The sequence below is a fragment of the Neolamprologus multifasciatus genome, chromosome 23 (assembly GCF_963576455.1).
Source record: "Neolamprologus multifasciatus chromosome 23, fNeoMul1.2, whole genome shotgun sequence".
Taxonomy (NCBI): domain Eukaryota; kingdom Metazoa; phylum Chordata; class Actinopteri; order Cichliformes; family Cichlidae; genus Neolamprologus; species Neolamprologus multifasciatus.
In genome coordinates, this window is record NC_140460.1 from 26,056,696 (window position 1) to 26,073,914 (window position 17,219).

Below are 17,219 nucleotides of genomic sequence, written 5' to 3' on the forward strand. Positions count from 1 at the left end.
CATGTCAGCCTGTTTATCTTTGTAGAAATGCAAATGTTTGCGTGCAGAACGGGATGTGCCATGGCATAAGGCAGTCAGCTGGACTGGAGAGTGTGTGAAAGACAACTTCTAAACATCGGAGAATACATCATTGTCTACTCTATATGTGGCCGATAACTGATACAGCAGTTTTGAGTAAAAGAGTCAGCTGTGTCCAAGTGGAAAAGTGGTGCATTACTGTAGGTGTCAGAGCCAAAATATCAGCCAGTATTAGTTATTTCCCAATATATCAATATAAGCATTTATAACAGCCTATTAATGAAAATTTAAAAAGTAAACAGAAATGGAAGAAACACCCTTCAACTATGTTATGAGTGTTGATGTTGCATATTTTGTCCACCAGAGGGCACTCTGCAACTTACCTTATGGCAACACGTATTTGGAACGTCACAAACAGCAATCAGTTAATCCAGCAGAGTTAGGTAGAGCTTAAAGGAGTAATCCACAACTTGTGACAATAAAACAAGATTATTTTTATACTAGTGTGTGTGTGTGTGTGTGTGTGTGTGTGTGTGTGTGTGTGTGTGTGTGAAAGAAAAAAATAATTTTTCATGTATTGGATTTTTTTAATCACCAAATATCGGTATCAATATCGCTCTTAAAAATCTTATATCGGTTCAGCTCCAGTGTTTTCTCTGCACCACGGTCAGTCTGTCAACAAAGACTTCCACTGTAAGTTTTTGAAGGTTTCAAGGGACAGCGTTCAGTAGAAAGTACGTGATTTGTTTGCATTTGGACACACCTGCCCTTCTCGCCAGATCGACATCACTGTGACTGCATCTTCTCCCTGAAAATAGTATAAGGAATATCATGTGAGGGAAAATTCAGCTCATCTAATGGCCACTTGAGACCAGTTCCAAAATGCCCAGCTTTATACCAGAAATTAACATTTTTTTAAAAAGCAGTTTTGGTCTCTATTCACCTTTGTTATCACTGTATGGGGGTAATTTAGGGCACATGTTTAGACTATTCTGACACTGATTTTTGTTTAGCTGTTAATTTTGCCACCAACTGGCCCAGTTTTGAGTGAATATACATGCCTGAATGATGGCATCTTAACGGTCTGTATGCCACCTTGTTCATTAAGCGTACTAGCATTAGCTGATAACTTCGTGTAACCCATATCAACTACCTTGACAACCTTGTTGTCCAAATACAGCTACCTCTGGCTTCAAGAAAGTGTTAACTGTACAATGACTGCATTACTTGAAACTGATGAGACAAAACAGAGCTGGAAGGTTAAGGGAGTTCTCTGTATGTAGAAAGTGCTTATATATACATGCGTACATGTCAGCAGACGTAAATGCACAACTGTCCTTCTGCAGTGCATCACTGTGCGCCCGTTACACTATGTCCTCGCTGTCCTTTCCAAGTGAGAAAGTGTCTCAAAGCCCGTTTGGTCACATTGTGTGGGATTATCCCCCAACTGCAGAATACAATGCAATACAAATCACTGAGAGACAGAAATATAAACCATCAGTGGGGGATGATTAGGTCTGAAGTTAGCAAATCCCTGATCCACTAATGAATTAAGACTCCAGTAAAGAGCAGCATCCCTTTCTTGGTGACAGTTTCTCTGAGCTACTCCGTTCACTTTCCTCACAAACAACAGTTTTGCTTAATCGTACTTAACGCATGAATGACGAATTGAAACAAAGCACTTTTCCCTCTCCTGTTCAGCTCGCACAATTTGCAGTTTGTGCAATTAATAACGCACATGATCGCCTTAGTTATATCTGCATACACTTTTTGGGAGGTCTGCCCATTTGCTGGATATCAATTACCTTTTTTTCCCTGCCTCCTATTTATTCCCTTCTTAAGCCACGATTGGAGATTAATGTGCACTTCTAAATTACCACACATGCCGGCCATTTATCAGCTGCAAGAACAATCCTGCAGATTCATCCCAACGCTAAGTGGCGGAATATTCATGAAATAGTGGGGAAAAAGGAGTAATTTCGTACACCCTTTGATGATTAAAAAAAACGGGGGGAATTTCTCACTCTCGCTCATTTACTTTGTGGGGTTTTTGTCATTGTTTTCTTGTGCGGCCACTCAGAAAAGGACAGGCTTCATTGTGGAGGCAAATCCTTCTTAATTTAGCTGAAAATATGGACTTATGTTTATGGGTGTGAGGAGGGGGGGAGAAAAAAAAAGAAGAGGCGATACATTACGGTCAAACAATGTGATAATGGCGATAGCACGGTGCATTGTGCTTGTTTGTAAAGCCGTGGTGCAGAGGCCCATAATAGACCAGCATTCAATCCCTGACTTCAGTAATGACTTCAGTAAACAGAGCTTTCAAAATGAGTTTCTAAATCAGTGCATAGAGGCAGGAGGAAAAAAAAACAACAAAAAAAAAAACAGGGGGCTGGGGGCTTCTGGTCCTCGACACCCTGGCTTTAATCAGGCATTAGGAAAAGGGAGTGAAGATGTTATGAAAATGCGGCGCTGGCCTTTGTTCAGCGTCTGTCATGGCATTGACTTCCCTGACACAATGCTACAATGCATGACGGATCAAAGTAATTAAAGTTCCAATAATTTACCTTCCTCTGTTGCGTGTCAAGTCTGCCAGACCGGCTGCTCTCAGGCCCTTCATTGATTTCCTCACCGCTATCAGAGCGCGATCCTTAAAGACAGAAAAGACACGAGGGCAGGCTGTGTGTGTGTGTGTGTGCTTTAATAACTTTCCATGCTCATATAATAGCAACGCTTCAGATGTTTAACCATTAATGATCACAGACAGATGACGGAGATAGAGAGACAAGTGCGTCTGAACCCTCCTCACCCATTGCCTCCCTGTCAAATCACTCTTCTTCTGCTCCTGTTCTCTGAAGTTGCCTGTCAAGCGTGCACACACGCATTAAGTTTCCTCGCCGGCTCAGAGCGGTCGAACTCGGAGTCTCGTCTGCTTCACCTTGTTAAAACTTCGGAATCTGGGAGGAAACTCGGCTTTATCCGCAAATCCGCGGGAGATTCAGACACCGGTATGTGAGGATTGTGAAATCATTATCGGTACACAGAGGAGTAATTCTGTCTGCGGTCTAGGCCCCGGATTGATGTGTAATGCTTAGGAGAGACTCCCCGTGTCGATGTCGCCGTCGTCGTGGCAGCGCTGTTTCACCACAGCAGTCAGAATAAAAACTTCCCTCACTCATGTTCTTGAGGTTACTCTGTCTCTGTCGTCCTCCCTCCCTCGTTTTTCCCCTCTAAGGCACGACAATGTGTCATTGTCATCGCGGTTTTTACAGCCGGTTTCTGTGGCGTGAGGTGCTAGTGGAAGGAGAGAAGAAGAGGGGGGAAGAAAAAAAAAGGGGGGGGGGTCCTCTTTTGGAGGCTTACCCCCCACCACCGCAACCACCACCACCAACCATCTCTCCTCCCTTGACGAAAGTTAAATGGTTGAAGTATTCCTGTTCTGAGATGTGATTAGCATGTCACACATTAAAAATGCCATATTAAATAATCCCATCCTTCAGGCTTTACTTCCTCACCAGGTATTAGCTTAGACGGAGAATAATCCTAAGCTATTTGGAAGTAGGGAATCCACATAAAGATCTTGGCACTCGGTGTTTGAATTTTTTCCATCTGCCTGGTAGGTGCGATGCTCAACCGACTTACAGCGCAGACAGCGGAGGAAGCCGAGATGGGGCGCTTAGAGCTCACCGCCACGCCGCCAGGTTTTCTGCTTCTAATCTTGTCTCTCTTCTCAGTCGAGACTTCGAGATTTTCCCCCGCAACTCGAGGTTCGGTGGTTGAGTGCGTTTATACAAGTGACGGGTGTCTAATTTGAAGCTTTTCAAATGCTCAGGTCAACTATTATTTTGAGTGTTTTAAGTAAAGAGAGCTCACCTTAAGACCTAATTCATCCCAGTTTGGAAGATATCATCTGTAGGAACAAAATATTAATGTTTGCCTCTTGTCTGAGGCAAGCTTCTCATCAGGTGGACACTTCTTTCTGTCCAGTGATTCATAGGGTGTCATTCGGTAGAGAAATAGTTCCTGTAGGGCTTGAGGATTTCTGGGAAGGTAGACAACACCTCCAAAGCTGGGTAAGTCGCACTGAATCACTCTAGATGACTACAGGTCAGAGGGAAATGTGTGTAACCTCAGTTTGAGGGGAACTGTTACTGATACTGAAGCAATAAAAGCTTAAAATCATAAGTAAGCAGCTTTCAAGAACAAAATTCTCCAAGTATAGTATGTAATTGTGAAAAGGCATAAGTGCAACAATTAAAATACTGGATACAACTGAGTCTTAAACTTTAGTATCTGCAGATCTTTAGTCCAATGACAGTAAGTTCGGCAACTTAGGAACCCCAGCCTCAAAAGTCTCCTTAGCTTGGACTGATGTACCACCAGCAAGCGTTGGTCAGCAGACATCATGGGCCTGATAATTATACATGGATGTAAAAGCTCACTAATGTAGAGTGGCTGAAGGTGCTCACGAAAACATGTCAAGCAGCTTTTTGATAATGATATTTATCAAGATGAAGAAGATTGTTCTTCCAGTGAGCTACTGTGAAAAATATTTTCTACCTGGGATGTCACACCAGTTATAACTTTACCAGTTACTTACTTACTGACTGTGTTTGTTCTCCCTGTCAAATGAACAATATCCTGGGGCAAGTGTGGCTCATACTTTGCAAAGTAATGTGATGTACTGGCAGCTGTTGAACTCTTTTAGTTTATCAGATATGCAGCTCTCACTCTCAGACATGCCCAGGCTTATGTCATTGTTTTTAGTAACTTTATACTAGTGCGAACAATTTGATATGGCAGAGCCCTAGCTGGCACTGATAATAACTTATGAAACAAAAGCTGGCCTGTAATATATCATATGAACGGGCATTGAGAGAGTTGTGCAACACACTTTTTATTTTTGCAATTTGGCGCTCTAGTCACGCTGACACCATAACAGGCTGAAGTCAGCACGTTGTAATACAAACATCATAAAACATCAAAGCTGTTGCACTCTGTCCTGGGTATACCCCACCTCTCACTCAGTCACAGCTGGATAGGCTCCGGTCCCAGACCCTGACCACAAATTTGATAAGTGATTAATAAAATGGATGAATGGGCAAAAAATAACGCCACTCAAAAGTACCCAGAATAGATTTGACTGTTGATTCTTCCTGGTAACTACAGAAATGTAATTACATTTAGATAATACTCTAAAACAACTCCCTAAAGAATGGCCTTGGGTTATTGAATGATGGCTTTGAGCACCACAAGTTTAAAGTGCCATTTAGTTATACTGAAGAAGAAGGCAGGCATCTCTACAAGTCACCAGCCAACCCACATAAAAAACAATCAATATTGAGATCCTGGCCCTTTAAAACTCTTGCACCACCAAAATCCCAAACATATATAAATAAAAACAGAGTCAAAAATGAAAAAAGTGACACTTTTTATTGTAAGATATACAAATGGCAAAATAAATTGCTTTTTCTAATCTCTTGCAATCAAAATACAATTCCAATGTCATGATTGCACATTTGATGCAAGTCAAGGTTGTTAAGGGTTCTAACTATCTGGGTAGATTTCTTCTTTTTGAAGTGATTTAAAAACCTGATAAGTTCATAGTTCATGTGACTTTATGAAGAACTCATTTACATCTAATGGAAACATAAACAGATTACACAACTGCAGGACAGAAGTCTTTATCTTCTGTCGCCCGGAGGAGAGATGAAATGATGTTGCAATCAGAAAGTACACAGTGTTCTCCCCATGTTGTTTTATTGTATCAAGAGTGTGATGATGGTAAATCTGATCAAAAGGGGCCCTTAAGGTCGATTCAGCTGATGGAGACTGATTGGTGTGATAATTTGAAATTTGCCAGACATCGTGGAAGAGTAATTTCAGCTCACATACTGGAAACTATACAATAAATTTAAATATTTCACACTGGAGCATGTGAACAAGTCAACGGGCGCGGTGTCAATGTCAGACAAAGAGAGCTTTAAAATCGGTGGGTTTGTTTTCGTCTCTGCTTGGAGGTCATCGCCCCGTGGCTGTGGATGGCTAATTATCATCCTGCAAATGGGTCACAGTTGTCATTACTTTGGGTCACATGATTGTATTCATCCAACATGTTTTTATGTCTTTTTTTAACTCGCGATGACAATGGAGCTACAGTGATGGGGAAACTCCTCAGAACTTCCCCCTGGAGTTAAACATTTGTTACGCGGTCACAAGTCACGTCAGTTCAGCGGTACGCTGCACACGCATCAGGTCACAAACTAGTTTATTTGTGTAAAATATATATTAGCTGGGCTTAAAGGACTTTTATATCCTTAATTATTATGAACTGAAAACTGTTTCATGACATTAAGAGACTGTATGTCACGTCTTTTATGTTATAAAAGCCGACACATTAGTACTTCTAATGTGTAAAACTTCTGTTTAACCACAAATTTCCACAGATTGTCAGTCCTTATGTCAGTTTAAAGATTTTAATCTACAGCTGTGGTCAAAGGTTGACACACACTTATCATGGGCATGAATGTCATGTTAATTTTGTGCTTTTCATGATTTCTTTGAACTGTTCTTTTTCCAGGGTGGAATGATCGTACAGCATATGTCTTTAATGGCTTTAAAAAACATGAATTGTGTTAAAGTTTGAACTTGTTTTTGATTTTCTTGAATCCACACAGGTAGAGAAGTACACATACGGACTCCAATATATATTTAAAATCATTAAATCTTATAAAAAGTGGTGTAGGTTCCTCAATGTCCTTTAACTTGACAAGGCTTACTAATTTCTTGTTAGTGATATTGATCAACAACAGTTGGTAGTTTGTGTTTGACAACACTCACTGGATTGACCAATACTCAGAACAATGACAACATCCAGACAAAATGGCAAGTGGTTGGAGGTTGCTGATAGTTGCTTGCAGTTGCTAGCAGTACACAGCGCTGCACCGAAAACAATCCAGCAATTGTAGTCTCCAGCAAGTTGCTGTGGTTGCCAGTAATTTGCATGGAAGACACTGACTGGTCTGCAAATGCTCCTAAACTACAAACTAAGCAGTACTGAAACAGTGAAGAGTGCAACTAAAACAGGAAGTGGAGAACATGCACCTTTAAATTAAAAGGTGTACCTTTCGTCAGCTCCAGTAAGCCATAGCTTTTATTTTGAAGGTGAATGTTTGCTGTTTCCAGTTTGCAACACAACTTTTCAATGTTTCAGTGGTACTTAGAAACTATTTGGCAAGTTTTTAGAGACAAGTCATCTTGCATTAAAACTACAGGCAACTACAAACGCACACACACAGAGTTTTTCGTAACATCTTTGCAACCAATTTCACCAAATGACAGTCAGCAACCTCCAACACCCACTTACCAGTGGGGAATACCCATTTTTTCCTAGCAACTGGAGGTTTCCAACTGGTCTTTAGGCCTGTGTAACTGAGGCCTAAAACAGTACACTATCAATGTGTGATGCTTTAGTGACTATGTCCCAACAGATCAAGACATGCCACAGTCAAATGCTGTTAAACTTTTGTTTTCTCTCTTGGTTTGGGTGGATTCATTCCCAAATACTCATCGAGTGTTCAGCCCTATAAGAGAAAACAGGCTGTTTACTTGTACTCTCTAAAAACAACCCACACAAGTGTTACAAAAGCAATTGGTATGACGACACATGTTTACAGGATTTAGGTATCATTGTCACTTGGGATCATAGCAAGCTAACATCCACTGTGGGTACAGTGGCTTTGAATGTCAAGCCATCCAACCAGACCGCATCCCAAAGAGGACATAAGGATTTACGTGGTAACGTCAAGCTTTGCTCTGGAGAGCCAGCAGTCATTGTTGGTGTGACCACAAGAGCGCACTTATAATTATACTCTTAGCCGTTTGAGGGAACAACAGATGCTGATTCTTTTTAAGACAGCCCCATGTATCTATTAAAAGAGTTCAAAGACAACAACAAACGACCTATATCACTGTATCACAACCTCTCCCAAGTATGGGTCTATTATGCAGCTAATTATAAATGGACAAATGAGCCTATTTTCTAATTTTTGTGGATAGTAAGTCAAAAATGAAGCTCGGAGCAGAGTTGGAGGCAAACATGGAGAACAATTTCTACTCATTCAGCTCTCCGAAGCAGAGATGTTGTGAAAGTGTAAAAATAAGAGCATAAAATCATAGTAGATGATGGATAAAAAAAAAATTCTGCACAGCTGTTTCTTTCTGCTTTTTGTGATTTTTGGAGCCAGAGCGAAGACTGTGACCTCAGGGAGAGCGTGAACACAGAGACAAAACAAGGCATTTTACTAGTGAGTTCAGACTGTCTACGGGCACAAGTGCTGACAAGATATAAATAATGTTTACACACACGCCATCGTTTCACTACTGGCTACTGCGGCTGTGCTCGGGTTTTCATAGTGAAACTTTTTTGCTTCTGTCTGGGAGGAACAAAAATCAAGGAGGGCCATCACAGTGAAATTTAGCAAACAAAATAGTAAACAAACCTATTTTTACTAATAAATGAATCAAGTGAATGGGATTTATGCTTTAATGCTTCTATTAATTCTCTTCGGCTATATTCATAACTAAAGCCAGGTGGCAGATGATGCTTGAAGGAAAGCAAATACCCATTTGTGTTTGTTGCATCGGTGAACATTGTCCATCCACCGTGGGCTTTTTCTGACGTGACCCAGGGCAAAAAAAAAACCTCCTTCAGTGTATCTAAATGCTAAATCCAGGGTGGGGAGGGTGTGTGTGAGTTTTTTTCTTTTTCCCTCCAAAGTGCAAACAGAAGAGCTCTTTTCAAGGGATTTGATTACAAAGAAAACCAGGCAGAGTTTAGATTCCCCGCACTTTTATTTGTGTAATTCAAGAGGCGTGTAATGCTGTTAATACACTCGCTGTGGCGAGTGTTGCACAAAGACACTGGAAACGATGCTCCCTCTTCTATTTGTCTTTGACAATGTACGGATGGATTACGCCCAGAAACCATGAGTTATTCAATTTCCACCTGGAAAAGCTTAGCTGGCGTTCATCATATTATGAGCGTATCTGCTCGATTGGATATAATTCACACCTCAACGGAAGCTTACACCTGCTTGAGGGAATTAGGGCTGAGGCCTTTAATAAACGTTTAAACCTGTCAGACAAATGAGATAAGTGCATTCATGACCTGTTCCTCCCGTTCGCCGCCTTAATTCCGTCTGAGGGGATCCCGCGCCATACCTGAGGAAAGCGTGGCTCTGCGCTGCTTTAAGGAAGGAGCCCTTCGAAGCAGCGGGGTGCCAATTCACCGTCAAAAGCAATTAGGAATATATTTGATGAAGGTCACCGGGTGTCAAGGAAAGTGACAGGAATGACGGTATTTAGAGAGGAGGAAGAGAGGGGAGGTAAATGCTAGTGCTAGACTTTTTTTTCCCTTCCTCATCATCCATTATAAAGGCCTCCTCTAGAGCGAGTGTCTGTGTGTGTGTGTGAGGGTAGAGGGAGGGGTAAGGGCCATGAGTGGGGCCCCGCCGAAAAAGACAGTAAGCGGATGCTAACTTCCCACTGAGAGAATTTCTCCAGGTCGAATGCAAAACGTTCCCGACTAATCATCCGCGCAGTGGAAACGCCAGCTGCGGCCCGTGGTAGGATTATCATTCTCATAGACCTCTTACCGAGCTTTTAGCTAAATGAAAAATCTGCTCCATAGCCTAGGGAGAAGGCAGCGTGCAGATAAGAAGGAAGAGTGTTTACCAAGAGGCAGCGCCGGTGAAAAACAGAACAGGTTTTTTCCTTTCCTCTGCAATGTAAAAATGGTAGGGGAAGAGATCATTAAGCTGGGAAAGAGGGAGGGGAGCAGGGTGAGGAGGGGGAAAAAACAGCAACTGAAAGAAAATAGACTCGAAAGGAGAAAAGATCAATGTATTTACACGATTCATTTGTGACAAAGTTCTTCTGGGCTCATTAATTTAATGTTTCTGTCTACCTTCTGTCCTGAGGGCAACATGCAATTTGTTATTCTATTGTTCCCCCCCCCCCCCCCCCCGACTCCTTTCCCCTGCTTCCTCGCTGCTAATATTTTCCATTACAAAGCTGACTTATAATCCTGGATCTCAAATGGCGGTGGCGGCGGCGGTGGTGGCGGAGGATAATCAAATCGCCTTCTTCATCAAGCCCGCTGCCGGACCGGCCGCCACCTTTGGGCGTGATCAAATGAAATAATCAGTTTTAAAAGGAGGCAGAGGTCAACCACGAGTGTGGTAATCTTATGAGGCTCTTTGCCCTCCCCCAGACACACACACACACACAGAGCCAACCTAAGGGTAATGGATCTCTATTAGCGCTCTATTACCGACATCTGTAACAACGGAGCGGTGCGCCAAACACTGCTAACAAGGGCAATGTATTTGGAAGTCACTAGTCTGCTCCCTCCGGACGCTGCCTCTCATTACGAAGCTATCAGGACCACTCTGTTTGCCCGGACACTGCGGTGGGCGGGGGTGGGTGGAGGGAGAGAGGAGGAGTGAAGATGGGGCAAAAGAGGAGGGAGGAGGGGGGGCACTGAAATAACAATTAAAGGCCTTTGCGGCAGTCCCACCACGGAGCTGTTAGGGGGTTTTGGGGGGTGGGAGTCCCCAGGGTGCCCTAGAGGTCCAGTTGCTCTTGACCCTGCCTCCTCTGATCTGACAATGCCTAAGCAGGGAGGTTAGTTTATTATTACGGGACCTAAGTCACAATTGACTGTGAGGTTTGGAGTCAAACGTGAGTGGGAAAGTGCATAAATGATTTACAAGCCGAGGGATTCATATAAATATTAGTGAGGAATGCCACTGAAGTCCCCCTCCCTGGCTGATTTCTCATGCTCCACTCCAGCCTTAATCAAATAAACCTCAGAGTCTTAAAGGAGACCAAACCAATTTTGCTTTGGAAAATAAAGCAGCCTTTCTGTGAACTAGTTCAAAGTGATTACTCTGATTATAGCTCAGTATAGAAGCATTAGATACGCTCTCTGTCAGTGATATTTTGATCTTGACACGGGTGTTTTTTGAACTGTAGGATCAGGGTGACGAGAGTCCCGATATTAAAGACGTAGCCCGAGGGCGAAAGACGGGGCCTATCTTAGGAATAAAAGGTTACGATCGCTTCCTGGCAATGAGGAAGGCAGCTGAAGGTGTCGCTCTAAAGCCGCAACTGAAGTTAAATAAAGGAAAACACAAAAATGCTCAACCCTGCTGACACTGTCGGTCACAATGCGTTTAGATAAACACACACAAACACACACACACTTGAAAAAAAGAAGGATTTAGAATAAGTCCATCACAGCAGTGCTCGGTGCCTGATGCTGACCGTATGTAGGCTGTCAAACAATGTGGAAATATCCCCAGCACGATGAGGCTTAATCCAATTGGCATTGGAGCCAAACTTGTAAACTAATCTAAGCATTAGCCCAGCTGGCACCGCGCACCCAAACACTCCTCTGGAACCTGGAGTTTGGAGCTGTTTGTCGCCCGTCACTGATAAGAGCCCCCTGCAAGCCCTCAGAAAAAGTGGGCTTAGCCCCTATTCTTTTCAGCTGGAATCACTTTAGTCCATTTATCACTCTACCTGTCTCTGAGACCTATTTAAGATTAAGGTCAGCGAGAAGGGGGGAAGAAGAAGGGAAAAAAAAGGCTCCCCTCTCTCAGTTCTTTGGGTACTTTTAAAATTCATAAGTCAAGAGGCTTAGGCTTTCTCAGCGCAATTCTTCATAACAATGAGATTTCTAATATTTTATGTAAGAATAGCTGACAGAAGATTTTTTTTTCCACCCCCCGCTCTCCCCTTCTTTGCTCTGTTTCACCCTATCAGAAGTATAAACACGCCAGCGGTTTGACGAGATGAAAAGACGAGCGCGCTCCCTCCTGACGGACACAAATCCCGCCCAATCACATCACATGCATATCCCAACGACGGAGCCGGAGAGGTGAGCTCTCCTCCCGCATCTGTGCAAATTTAAGTAGCGATAAACCTTTTCAATATGCATCCAGATTCCGTGTCTGCTTTTTAAGATGCTCTGAGTTACACAATCTTTGAGGTCTAACTTAAAGCACGGCAGCTGCCACTTCTTCTGCTCCTGCTGCGGTTTTTAAACGCTGAATTCACTATAGTTGAGCTCTTAAGCTCTGGTACAGATACAGCAGTTATTGGTCACTTATGCCAATGTTGCTCTTTATCATGGCCAGACTTCTAAAGTTGGGAGTTGCGATGAAATGATGCCCAAGCATGGCACTGACTGAAACGCTCAGTCATAGATGTATATAAACATGCAGATGTTGTATTGTGGCCACCATATTGTTAAGGTGGAGCTTGGCTTTGCAAAATTAAACACATTTGTATTTTATATGCTATACTACATGTATTTATGAAAGAGGATACTTATCAATTCAATAGTTTTTAAAAAATTTAGTAATTAGAATTTTTTTAAATTTACGTTTTCATACACAGTAAAGGAAATTTTATAGAAAGTGCAATGGTCCAGGTTTAAAAGGCAGGAATTTAACATCCATATTTATTAAACCATGCAATGAATTTTACCATTTTCAAAAAGTTCCATAAAAAATGGATAATATACTGCCAATAAATTACATACATCAGTTACCTGTTATTCTATATGTTTTGTTAGTGAAATGAAACATTTGGATGATTTAGATCGACTTAACACAACACTATAGACAACATTGTGACTGACAAATTTACTCAAATATATATAAAAATAACTTCTTGATTTAGTCTAAAAAATTTGATTCTGGGCTGATTGATAACTAAAGTTGCACAAAATCTGAAAAATCTAAAAAACAATTAATTCTTTTTCGAACTAACATAAAAAATAGGATTATTTACAGCGACGAGTCGAATCGAACGTGTTTGTTTTTATGTTTGTTTGCATGTCTGTAGCAATAGAAATGAAGAATGAAGCTATTTGAAATTAAACTAATCTGTAGATCAACTGATCTATTCCACCAATCCCTTCCCAATGGTTATACATAAGTGCTGTAGAGTTGTGACACGATAGCGTTAGGCTACGCCCACATATACACGCTTATTTTGGTAAACACAGCTTTTTCCTTTTCCTTTGTTCACATGTCAACTGTGTTTTGGATGCCAGAGTTGCAGGTGAGACCAAAACTTAACTTTCCTTGATTTTAGTCTAGAAGGCTGTGCACTATTATGACATCCATCCATTCAGGCTTTCAGTCAATGGAAAACAGTGCATTGGAGTGAATGTAATGGTTTTACAGTTCCTTTAGCTTTCAACGATTTGATGCTTATCCAGGGTACAAAAGATGTAACAATAAAAATGCCCATTTGGATAATGGTTGCATTAAAAAAAGAAAACTAACAACTACAGTTTCTTTTCTTTTCTTGTTCCCTTGTTGCAAAATATTCAAAATACTGTTAAATTAAAGGTTTATTTCTGGCTTTTTAGTCTATACTAGACAGGAAAGTAAAGAAACATCACACAGGATGTGTTTCTTTTTAAAAGAAAGTTACTACAGCCTGTGAGATTCTGATTTTTTAAATAAAAAAGGGGGCTAGATCAGGTTCCATTTTAATGAATGGGGTGGACTGAACCCAGTTTGGTCTCAAGTGGGGGAGACCAGGAAAACCAAAATAATAACTTACTTTTTTTTCTTTCAGGCATGTAAACCAAATAAGTTCATCCTGAAATCATTCTCTTACAACAGACAGGATATAAGACTGCCTCAGACGTGGCTTAATTGCAAAGAATCAGCGCGGCCCTTTGGCTTGACCTCTTTATTTTGTACAGCAGGTCAAAGGTCATGTCTCTGCCAAGGGGTTTCAGGCTTCTGGCTGGAATGAAATTAACAGTTTAAACAACCATTGACCTGATGTGATCCATTCCTAATGGCTCATGAGATACTTCCTGTTTCAAAATAATCCAGGTGTGATAATTAGTGGACTTATTCTGGCCATTATTATTCTTGTTCGGCTTCATACAGACTGAACAGTTTATTTATTGTTTCAACTGTTATATCTTTAAAAAAAAAAGTTTTCAAGATTTGTTTTGTACATCTAAGCAGTTAAATAAATCTGTAACATTCAAACACTGCAATCTGAGCAAGATTCAAACCAACCAAAAAAAAGAAAAAATAGGATGAAAAGTACAAATTCAAACTCCAAGGAAAAAAGGGGGCGCTAGCTTACGCGCCCACACACTCATCCTGTTAACAATCTATACTGCAGTCCATTCCTGTAATGCAGAGTAAATCCCAGAGCAGTTCAGCAGTGCAGTTAGCCTACAAGTAAAAGCAAATGCCTTGCAGTCTTGGCTGCTCGCCACCAGCTGGTGCTCCAGTCAGCTGTAGGTAAAGGGAAGGAGGAGGGAAAAGGAAAAAAAAGAACATGTTTTACATACTTGCAAAGCCAAGGGATTGGTTTTGGACCGGTGTCAAATTTCTCCGAAAAACTCGGGGAATCTCTGAGTGCTTCTCGCAACTCGGATGGCGGTGGATGTCTGCCACGGGGTCACGTACAGCTCGAAGTGCGGAGCGTGCACGCACATACACACACACAGAGTACAGTGTGTGGTTTGGTAACACATGAAAAAGATTTTAAGAAGTATTTCTGCTGCAAGTTAGAGAAGTAATAACACTGCATTAGATGTCTTTAGCTACCTCTAGGAATGCAAAACAAACTTGATTCGCAGGTGCTTTAGGGGCTGTTTCAGGGTCAGAAAGCATATTTTCACCTACATCAGATCGTCCACACATTCTTTTCTTTCTGTCAACTTTAGAAAACAAAGCTGTGTTTAAAAAGTTTGCATTAAAAAACCTGAAAAAAATGCCATTTTTTATCCACGTCTGTATTTGGGTCGCTGTATTTATGAGAGATTCAGGGGGGCAGTAGGAGAGGAGGAGGGGACACTTGGTGACGTGGTGGTATCATTCTATTTCTTTTTTTGGGGGGTGGGGGGCACCAATAAATAAATATGCCAAGCTGCTTTCTCCCCCCCCCCCCTTTTTAAAGGAAGAAAAGAGCGATTTACATGAGCAATATAATATTCGTGTGTAGGTGATATTTGGGCCGGGGCGTAAGAGAAAATGCCTCTGAGATGAATTGAATAACCCCCCCCCCCCCCCCCCCCCCCCCCCCTTATTGAAGCTAAATAAGAAAATTGAAAGCACAAATGTAGAAATTAATTTCTTCTCTGTGGCTTTTTTTAGCTTTCGAGTGGGAGGAACGGAGATCTTCTGTTAAGCATTTTGTCTAATTGAATATTTTTGAATCAGGGCAAACTTTTTTTTTCCTTCCTTACACTAATAATCGCTTCACTTTAAGTCTTTTTTTCCCTCTCCGCTTTTATAGCCATCTAATTCTGAGGCAGAAGTTGCTGTTGTTTCCCATTATGCCTCAGTAAATTCTTGGCAAGGACACGTTGGTAAATCACACAAGTCAGCGTTACCCTACAGTCCTCTACGTGAACAGTTCATCCCTCAAAATTCCTAATTTCATGTCTAATGACGCCTATTGTGGCGGTTGGCTTGTAATTTTCCTCCTCCATCCCTTAACCCGAGCGTCAGTGTCTTGTGTAAGGTGCGGCGGGCCGGCCTCGGCTTCATTTTCGACACATAATGTAATGAATGCCACTTCAATTAGCGCAATCATTTCACGTTCCAAATGGAAACGCTTGCCGGCAAATGACAGCCTAATCTCGGCCACGCCGGATTTTCTCCTCCTGCCGTAAGAAAAAGAGGTTGGGGAGGGGGAGAAAAGTTCATTTTGAGTAGAGTAGTTAACAATACCTCCTCATCACCTTGAGGCCATATTTAAATTTGCCATTGAAAACTGAACCCTCTTTCTCTCCTCTTTCTTCCCGTCTCAGTCGTTCGGTTTCTCCCCCCAATCAAAATGAAACAACCTAGGCCCCGGCTAATTAAGTGTGTGAATATCTGGACCCTAATTAACATATTTGTGAGACAGGCAGACGTAGGGAGGGCCTAGCCGGAGCTCCCGTGTTTGCTCACAGCTTGAGCAGCGGCGCTGTGTCTTCAGTTAAAAAGGAAGACGAGGCATCGCTCGGGCTCCAGGTCTGCCCAGGCCCCTCCGAACATGGAGGGTGAGGCAGGAGGGGGGGAGAGAAAATGCCAGTAATTGGATGACCGTCTTATTATCCCTTTGTTGGTTGCAATTCCCTGATTAGCATTTTGGAATATTTTAAATTATAATCCAGGAATTAGGGGATTTTTCTTCTTTCTTTTTTTTTACTTCCTCCCCCTTACCAGCTTTCTCCAATTAGCTCTGACGCTAAGCAGGAGGATGAGCCCGCTGAGGTTTCTAACACATGCAGGCAGGTAGAAGTCTCTTTGTGTGGAGGTGTTATTAAACGCTTCGATCCATAACTACATGATTAAACGCAGAGGGGAAAGCTTTTGGGGCTCAGAATTGCCTTTACCTGGATTTATTTATCACCGGCGAGCTCACGCAGGGCTTTGTGTTTCACATAACAGCGCAGACTATTTAAAACGCTTCATATTTTGCAGCCCTGTACGCCCCACACCCTCTCATCCATCAAATATTTACACATTAAATTGTGCATTTCACAAAGTCTCCATTGTTGCTGAGAGGTGATTATCTCCACTGATTTCTGACTTCTCCGTATTTCTGGGTGCTTCCTGTTTATTTGGGTCAATGGAAAGCTCCAAACTGAAGCTTTTTTTTTTCTTAGCAGTAAACTTGCATCTCTGAAATCTTTTGTTCTGATTGTTTCGGTGACCCGAGGCATTGTGGATGCGTGCCTGAAGTTTCGTGACTCGGTTAGGTGGTTGACGGGTGTGTGCGTGTGTGTGCATTCCTGTTTGGCTCATGTGGATGTAAATACAGATGTATGTGGGTGTAAGCGAGAGCTTCTGCACAGCATGCGCACTTCTACACGCTCAAGAGAGGGAGAAACTATGTGTGTGTGTGTGTGTGTGAAGTGTATACATATATATATATATATATATATATATATATATATATATATATATATATATATATATATATACATATATATATGTGTGTGTGTGTGTGTGTGTGTTGTGGGGGTGGGGTGGGGGGTTGCAGAGCAGCGGCCCATGTCGTCCCAGGCCTCCTTCAGTTAATTGGAAACGTAAATTGTTGAGTCAGCGTCAGCGCTCTAATCAGGGGCTTGTCTCTAAAACTAAGGGGACTAAATTTAA